Raw genomic sequence first — 9360 nt, 5'->3', positions numbered from 1 at the left:
AGGTATTACAGAACAGTTATCAATCTGTCTACCCCAGCACTTGAGACTGTAATTGAATTCATATTTATCGTATTAAAATTTAAAACAATATTACAATTTTAATCTTTATTAAAACGCTATAAAAATGATTAATAAAAAGCCCGTTTGATAAACTCACTTAAACAAATTGTCCGTCGGTGTTACACTTTTAGCAAAATAAGTGGGGAAACTCGAAGAGTTTTCTTTTCCCGAGTGCTGTTGTGTGTTGCGAAAAAATGGGGAAAAATGTTTTTTCACAACAACGTAGAATAGTTTCACTTTTGTAGTAAAATATAGCGAAGAGCGGTAGAAGTTTAATCAAACAGCGAAGGTTGGATAGGCCTCGGGAACAGCTGTGCAACTCTTTGATGGAAAACGTTCAACGGTTTTTGTCTTTGGAAAGTATTGTATTTCATCCATTATCCTGATAAACATAAATACAATCTCAGTATGTACCTCTAAATGGAAGTTTTTCTTACTCTAAAGAATAGTGGATCAGTGGATTTAAATTGACCTTGTAAATGTCATATTACAAAACATTGTTGAAGAAAATAACTGGATAGTAGAGATTTATACGTCGAAGCCACACTCAGAGTTGTATTTATTTATTATCTTAGTGAATATTACTCTAACTTAAAGTATGCTTTAATTTACCATGATAGGAATCTCATAGTAAGTTGTTTGTTAAAGAGATAATAGACGATAATAAAATATATTTTTTAATATTCTTCGGAACGTTCCAATTATCGAGGGCGTGGGAGTGTTATATCACGTGTACGCTTTGTATCTTTGTAATACTTTTTTTTTGTGACTGAATGGCCACTGTTTGCCTTGAAGAGGCATTTACAGATTATGAAGAGGCATTTACAGATTCTTTGTAATACGATATGTGTTGTGATGTTATATGTTATGTTGAAAAAGTGGGCGTATCAAACATAAATTTTATAACACTTGGAAATGAAATGCGTTACATAATTGTCAAAGAGAATTAAAGATTCCTTTTTCAAAACAGACCCACAAACAGTATTTGTTGTATTTCAAATCATTTTAGTAGATACAGCAAATGTTATCTCAGCGTCTATAATTTAGATCTTTTTTATAATTAATTACAAATATGACGATTACTAAAACAACATTTAAATATGCAACAGCGACTTAAATGACCAGGTCACGCTTAATCTTCAAATTCCGTTAAGATTTATTCGTTTCAGTATACCGCCTTTAGAGTATCCGAATCAGTCAATTTAGGTATATAGTCTAGTAGGATAGAAATTCTGGGTAGGTATGAAGAAACTACGAAACCGATGATAAAATTCGATTAAAAATACGTAATGTTTAAGTTGGATTAAACGATAATTTTTTTGTAGATTAACTTACATTTATTAGTCAAAAAATAGTATCAACATTTAAACATTTTCCAATAGACAAATTAAATGTCCAAAATCCTTGCTTAATGTGGCAGAAGTTAATTAAAAATGAATCGTTGGCGCTGTGACCACGCGTTGACGCGTTGCTAGTAATTGCATTGCCCACAGTTGCGGTTCCGCATTCAATGCCACGGAATTATGTTGCAAACGACTCATTAAAATTAATAGTATCATTAAATAATTGTCAAGTTCAATGATAAACAGAAGATATTGTCATCAAACTGTTATAAGGAGTGTTAAAATATTCCATTTACTGTTTGTTTAATTTTTTATTGAAGTTTATTGAGAGTGCGATTGTTTTTGGTCGTGCGATGGTCGATTGTTTTGCAGACAATACAACTGTTTAGTTGCACAACTAAAAATCGAGTAGTGTTATCATACTAATATAAATGTGAAAGTTTAGATAGATAGATGGACGGATTTCGATGAAATTTGATATAGATGTAGAGGGTAGTCTGGAAGAACACATATTAAACTCACTTTTTTAAATTCCACGCGGATGGAGTCGCGGGCGAAAGTTAGTATCAATATAAGCCAAGAGGAATCAAAGCGAGACTAAACAATTGTGCGATAGTTTAGTTTCAGATATGCGCATGCTGTATGTGTTCTAAACATGACCGATGTTGAGGGTAAAGGGAAAATTATAGCAGTTCGTATTTTTGTACTTTTGTACAAATGTTTATTTCTGAAAATTTTATTTCTAAAGATCGATAGGTTTTTAGAAACTGTAAGTCTCAAGAATCATTGGAAACATCGTAACAGCTGAACGTATTATATACATTCCCCATGTATTGTTTGTTAAAAATTAAACTTGGCAATTTGAATTTTTCATTTCAGTAACGAAAATAAATCTCACAAACGAATCCTCCGGCTGAGTCAAAAAATTTAATTAAGTACAAAGTAACGGACAGATTTAACTGTTCGTTTTATGCTGGATAAAAACTCACTTTGGAGAGATTTTTGGGCATTTGAGAAATTTCAAACGCTATTTTTAATTTGTATAATGGAAATAGTCTTCGCAATTGTTTACTATATTTAAATTATTTTAATATTTCTATATGTGACGTCTTAACCGATGTAACTACGCTTAAACCACAAATTCCACTAAATATTTGACATCTGTCAGATTGTAAGCGACGTTTACCAAGCGAAGTGTTTGTGATTCGTTTCAGTATTGAGCCAATCTACATATATCTATAGTTACTGATATTATAAAGTGGAAAGATTTTTGCATGTTATGTATTCAAATAACTCAAAAACTACTTGGCAGATTTTCATTTCTTTTTACCATTAGTAAGGTAATTTATCTGTAACATAGGGTATTAGGCTTCTTTTATTGTTTTTTAATTGCACGCTGACAAAGTCGCAAGTAACAACTAGTATGTTATATATAAAATACGCATTATCATATAAAATGCCATGGAATCGAGCACCGAGCCCTATAGTAGCATATTGCTAGGTTAGGGCGAGGTCCAACGACGGCTCAGGATGCTAGATATAAAGGGGGCCACGGACACTTATTGCCTTATACGTTTGTATTGCAGTTAGAGGGCGTTGTAGACATTTCGCCCAGGGCACTGACAATGCTAAAACCCTGCCCTTGTCCTGTCTATACACGTTGAATGTCTTTGAAATTGTCATTTTTAGATACATGGTTTTGGTACAAATTTTAGTTTTAACGTGTTCAAATTGTTACCATGACTCAGAGATAGCTCTAACTCTTCACTTTGAACGTGTGCCAAATTGTGTTTGTGGATGCATTGCGAAATATAACGCTATGAAATGTTATCTTTTTTTTTATAAAATCTACTCGTTCGAAGATACTATCCGATTTGCGGAAAACTTGCCAAATTGTGACTTTTTGATTTATATTGCTTGAATTGAAGAAGCAATATGCACAATTATTAAGAGACCGATGAATGATGATGAAAAGGAACGTATAAGAATGAATGAAAAGAGTGTAATAACTTCTTACTAATATAAAAAATGCGAAAATTTAAATGGATGGATGTGTCAGAGTTCGTAGCCTTATCTGCTGAATTTCGAATGTAATTTTAAATTCTGAAAGAAAATAAACACAATTTGTAGTTCCTCTGGTGTTGCGGATGTCCATAGGCGTTGTTGAACACCTCGGTGTTCTCGCCGCTCGTTTTTTTATTGTATATAAAAAAATCAAACTATGTATCATTGCGAGTAAAGAGATTGCTAACTTCAAACTAAAGTTTGGTTGGATGGTTGTTTATAGCCACGTAACTACAGAAAGTCTAATCATATCCGAATTAAAGAAACAAAACTAGTTTATGGTGTTTATTGGTAACAAGCTGTCGCCCGCAAACTTCGTTAGCTCAAATTTGAACAATCTAACCACCAAAAATAAGTAGCCTATAATATGCCTATCCATTTCAGGTACCCTCTAGTGAAAGTCTCGTCAAAATCGGTCCAGCCGTTGCGGAGATTACCCGGAATAAACGCGGCTTGCGGACAGACAGACAATAATTTTTAAATGCTATTTTCGTTATAAGCAACGCAAACACATCATCTTCTCGAAATCTGGAATTTTTTCTTTGATATTACAAACAGACACTCCAATTTTATTATATGTATAGATGAACAAAAAAAATCTCGTTAATTCGTAGTACTTAGTCACGATAACAGTATTATAAGTTTGCTAATATAAATTATTTAACTTTAATACGTATAATGTTATTTTCCAAGCAAGCTCTTACAGTAATTTCTTGTGGAACTGAGATAAAGTTGTGTTATGATGTTAAAGAAACTTTACAAAAGACGTTTGCGTCTGAAGCAATATCTATTTTGCTTTGAACTACGAGTATGTTATAAGCTTTTACTTAGTATTTTAGACTCGTACAGTTTTCTCATATTGATTTATTTACAAACGTATAATAATTGCTAATTAAATAGCTGTTTGTATTTTTATTACATCTTTCTTTCGTTCTTTAGGTAATTAATTTGGTTGTTTGTCCTTTATATTACACTAGCTGTTGCTCGTGACTTCGTTCACGTAAAATTAGAAAATATAGCATGATACTCAGGGATCAGCTTTTTAATGGTGAAAAATACAAATCTCTTTGTAACATTAGTATAGAAGACATTTTACAATTTTATAAATGTAACAGTTTCGGTGAATGTTTGTTAGTATGTAGCTAAATCAGCTTAACGAATCTTGATGAAATATCGGTTAAATGTAGATCGTAATCAGGAAGAACTGGTCACTTATTTTTTTATAATTCTGCGAAGACAAGTCGCGGATAAGAGCTAGTATCTAAAGGTATATGACCTTGGATCCAAAGCTGAAAAAATACTCCTTTTTCATTCTCTTGATTCCAGTTAGTCAAGTAAATTGTTTAGTTTTTTTAGTTAGATAGCAGTAATTTAATTAAGCGATAGTAATTGCTGGTTGTTGACAAACATCCATCTTAGCGTGGGTCATTAGAGCGGGCGCACACTCTTAACTAAACTATCGCACTACTGTTGTGCGATTGTCGATTGTTTCCAGCCCATTCAACTGTTTAGTTCTACAATTAAAAATCGAGTAGTGTGCACCTCCATATAAGCTTACTAGCTGTTCACGTGCGGCTTCATCCACGTGAAATTATAAAAACTTTATTTTATTATTTACATCTGTCGGATTCTCAATTGCTAATGTAAAAATTTAAATGAACAAATGACAACGAAGGCCTTTGACGTTGGATAATAATTACCATGCCGTGGTAATCTTGCTTTCTTGGTGTTGGCAGCTTTTAGTTTATGGTCCCTTTCCCACAAGAAGGTTTTTTCCAATGTATTTACCACCTAAGTATAATAGCGTGAAAATATATAGCCTAAAGCGTGTCGTAAGTGTAAGGCTTTTTATTAAAGAAATAATTAATCAAAAATAGGCTATGATTGTTGACACCGTATGTCACGAAGTAATGTGTGTTTACGCTTTATTATATTAGTATAGATATAGAGAAGAATCAAAGCGCGACTGAACAGTTGTGCGATAGTTTAGTCAAAGATGTGTACGCTCTTAAGTGATAGTAATTACTGGTTGGTACAAACATCTATCTTAGCGTGGTACATTTAAATAATTTGTTGTTCTTAAAATGCTCATGAAGTTGACAAAACGTGACTAAACAATATTATTCGCTATTATCTTCGACATTGAAGTCGTATTTACATCAATATTAAGTTCATCGACAGTTAATTTGCTCGTGTATGAATATTCATTTTGTTTCAATCTAAATAAGATAATCCAAGCACTATTATAGTAAAACTGTATTTGTATTTACTCGATTTTGAATAATACTTTATCTTTATAGTGGTAGAGCCCGCTTTAAAATCTTCGCTCAAATGGGTCAGTTCGCCCGGTGTTATACCACGACCACACAGAAGACAGGCGTGAAGTGGGAGCTATTACGCGTTTCGTTTGAGAAGTGTCAGCTCCGCTTCCGCATCCGCAAGTGCGGGAATTCCGCAAGAAATATTGACTCCGCTTCTGCTTCCGCTATTTCTTATGTGGAGTTTTAACGGAGGTTAATTTATGTCTAACGCGAGTGGGGCGATTAGGTATCGTTATACGGCCTGCGCGGGTGAGCTAGGTCAACTAACTACAATTGTTATACTTTTAGGTATTTCGATACAAATGATTTAAAAAAAATATAGACGATCGGCCAAATTAACAATACTTGTTAATTACTTTAAAACTAACACAAAGTCAACTACATATGTAAAGATATCGAACGTTCCGTGGTGACGACTAGAAATGTACTCCGCTATTGAGCTTCTGAGCGAATGACGGACTGTCGGACCGAGCCCCGTGAGACTCCTTACAAGTGTTTTAAAAACTACCCCCCACTTTTCCTACTATTTCCTAACAATACAATATATTTGCATAATAAACTGTATCTCGTAATTATGTACCAATCCGTATTTTGAATTATTGTAGTTTTAGTTTTAATTTCTTTAATAAATCGCAATTAACATTTTATTATTGACCTCCGCTTCCGCTTAAGTTAAACTCCGCTTCTGCAGAGGTGAAGCCCTTCGCCTCCGCATCCGCATTATTGTTGGCGTATGCAATTAAACGTATGTTAACGTTTAAATACTGAACCTATCTTGAATGACTTTCAAATATTTTTATTGAACTTATAATGTTGTTGCTTTATTTATACGTACCGAAACAATATTGCGTAAGGTTATTCATTGTATATTGGAATCATAAAAAGGATTCTTTCGTACCTTAAATTTTGTCATAGATATAAGCCATGCGGCATGTTTCACTCAAATCGTATTTGCATATTCAATTCCACGTGAATCCTTCCCAACGTGCGTTGCTTGTGTAATAGATAATTATTCGTTGACAGATTTTATGACGAGATTTTTGTATTACGGGATGTTATATTGCACTGATGTTTGATATTTAAAACATAAAATTTAGTTTCATAAGAAAGTGGCACGGCATAATACTGAAACGAATCTCTAACAATTCGCTTCGTAATCCTCAAACGACACACACACAAGCTTGATGGAAGTAGCCGTATTATTTAAGACAATTAAAATGTCGTTTCATTACTTGACAGTTACTACATAAGTCAGATACTTATAAAGTAATATATATAGACAGACAGAATAGCATTTTTGTCTAAAATCCAAGAAAATGTAATTAGGATTCTTGATAGATAATTAAAACTTGATGTAGAGAGATAAAAATTTTGTAATATCAATTTTAGTCCCTTACCCTTTCCACCCTTTTCTTAATGGATGGGAGGGAAAAGTGGATTTGACGGTAGAGGAGACTCATAGAAAGGGGAAATGTCCTCTTTATGTGCGTCTCCTCCTCCGTCAGTTAAGGGTAGGCAATGCATCTGTTTATGGGCAGCGGTCGCTTTCCATTTTGGTGGATTCAGGTGGCCGCTTGCTCGTTTGCTACCTTATATTATAAAAAAAAATCTGTTCACCATACTATAAGAAATGGCTATGCATGAATTGCAAATGTGTTTGTTAAAAAAATCGGGTGCAACCCCCGTCACCGTCCAGATGGATTACTGTTGTTTATTTACCAACACCATTAATCACGAACGCCCTCTGCAGCCTCAAAAGAGATAGCATTTTCGTTATATTTTTAAAATTCGTATTAATCTTCATTTTTAAAGCTTTTATGGTTTGATTTAAATTAAATTGTAGTAATGTTTTCCCGTCGAACTCAAAGTCTAATCTAAACTGAATAATAAATCAATTTATCAAAACGTATGTTTAGCTAAAGATTGACATGACTACCGCGGTGTCGTGTTTGTAACGAACATGTTTCATACAGCCTTGTTAATTAGTGTATATAACCTATTTATTAAATCAGACAGAAATTAGCAACGTTAATGATTCGTTACACATAATAATAGCGGTAAATAATAATCATAAATATATAAATGCGAAAGTTTAGATGGATGTTAGAGTTTGTAGCCTCGACGGCTGAACAGATATCAATAAATTTTGATATAGATGTAGAGGATAGTCTGGAAGAACACATAGGCGACTCACTTTTGTTTTTTTTGAGTCGCGGGCGAAAGCTCGTTTATGAAATCAATACTGTTATGTTTAAAATAATATGTGGATACTGCGATCAACAGGCGTAAAAAAATTGTAGGTATGTACAAATTTAATTATTTCTTTAACGTATAAGTTAATCGCAGTTTTCGGATTTTGAGACCAATTTTCTATTTTAGCTTAAAGGTTAAGTAACTCTTACGATTTAAAAAAATAGTTAATCAAAATTTCATGTAAAGATTGACATTTAAAAGCGTGTAAAATAGATTTTTGTACGTGTCTTATTGAATCAATTTTCAATAGATTTTTGCCCGCTCTAAATTTATTAGGCTGCCGTGAATGAAGACTGGAATTGCTGCCATTCTTACAATCAACTGCCATTGTTACAAATGGATTGACGTGTCAATAAAAAAGGTTCTACAAATTATATTAGGAGAGGACTCTTTTATTATTTAATTTCATTATTTGTTATAGCTTATACTAGCAACCCGTCCTGGCTTCTGTCTGTCCGTCTGATGCTGACAGGAAAATGTGTTTAATCTTATAGTGACTACTTTTTTATAGATCTACTAGTTTTAGCCTTCTACTCCGCGTGGAAGTACAAAAACAAAAATAGCCGATGTGTTCTTCCGGACTATCCACTACATCTATGTCAAATTTCATCGAGATTCTGTCAGCAGTTTAGGCTACAAACTGTGACAAACACCCATCCATCTAAACTTTTGCATTTATAATACCAGTAAAATTAGCACAAAACATCTTAGGAAATTGTTGCTTTGGACGTTTCTTGAATAAATTACCTTCCTAACTTCCATCTCGATATTTCACTATGATCTTAGAAATGGTTCGTAGAAGCTAGTCTGTGCCAATGTCGATGTCGACGGATAGACAGCTTTGAATAAATTCAATACCTTACAAATTGAATTCTAAGACGATCTTGCCAAGATTTTCAGCTTTTTTGTATTATAAGAAATCTTACATTTATTATTAATTTGATTTAGTGAACTACATTTTTATTAACGTGACATTCTACAATCTCGGAGTTAACTATTTCAAATGTCTACCATCTACTGCAGTTTAGATTAGTACTAGCTTTCGCCCGCGACTTCGTTTGCATGGAATTAAAAAAAAGTGAGTAGCCTATGTGTTCTTCCCGACTATCCTCTATATTTATACCAAATTCCATTGAAATATGTACAACCGTTTAGGCTACAAACTTTAACAAACATCAATCCATCCATCAAAATTTTCGCATTTATAATATTAAGTATGATAGTTTGATTAAAAACAAAATACACGAAAAACAAAACAAAATGCACTAAAAACAAAACAAAATACACCAAAAACAAAATATTCTCAAAAAAAACAGTAC

The sequence above is a fragment of the Papilio polytes genome, unplaced genomic scaffold (genome assembly GCF_000836215.1).
Source record: "Papilio polytes unplaced genomic scaffold, Ppol_1.0 DF824269.1, whole genome shotgun sequence".
Classification (NCBI taxonomy): Eukaryota; Metazoa; Arthropoda; class Insecta; order Lepidoptera; family Papilionidae; genus Papilio; species Papilio polytes.
This window is presented reverse-complemented; position numbering follows the sequence as displayed.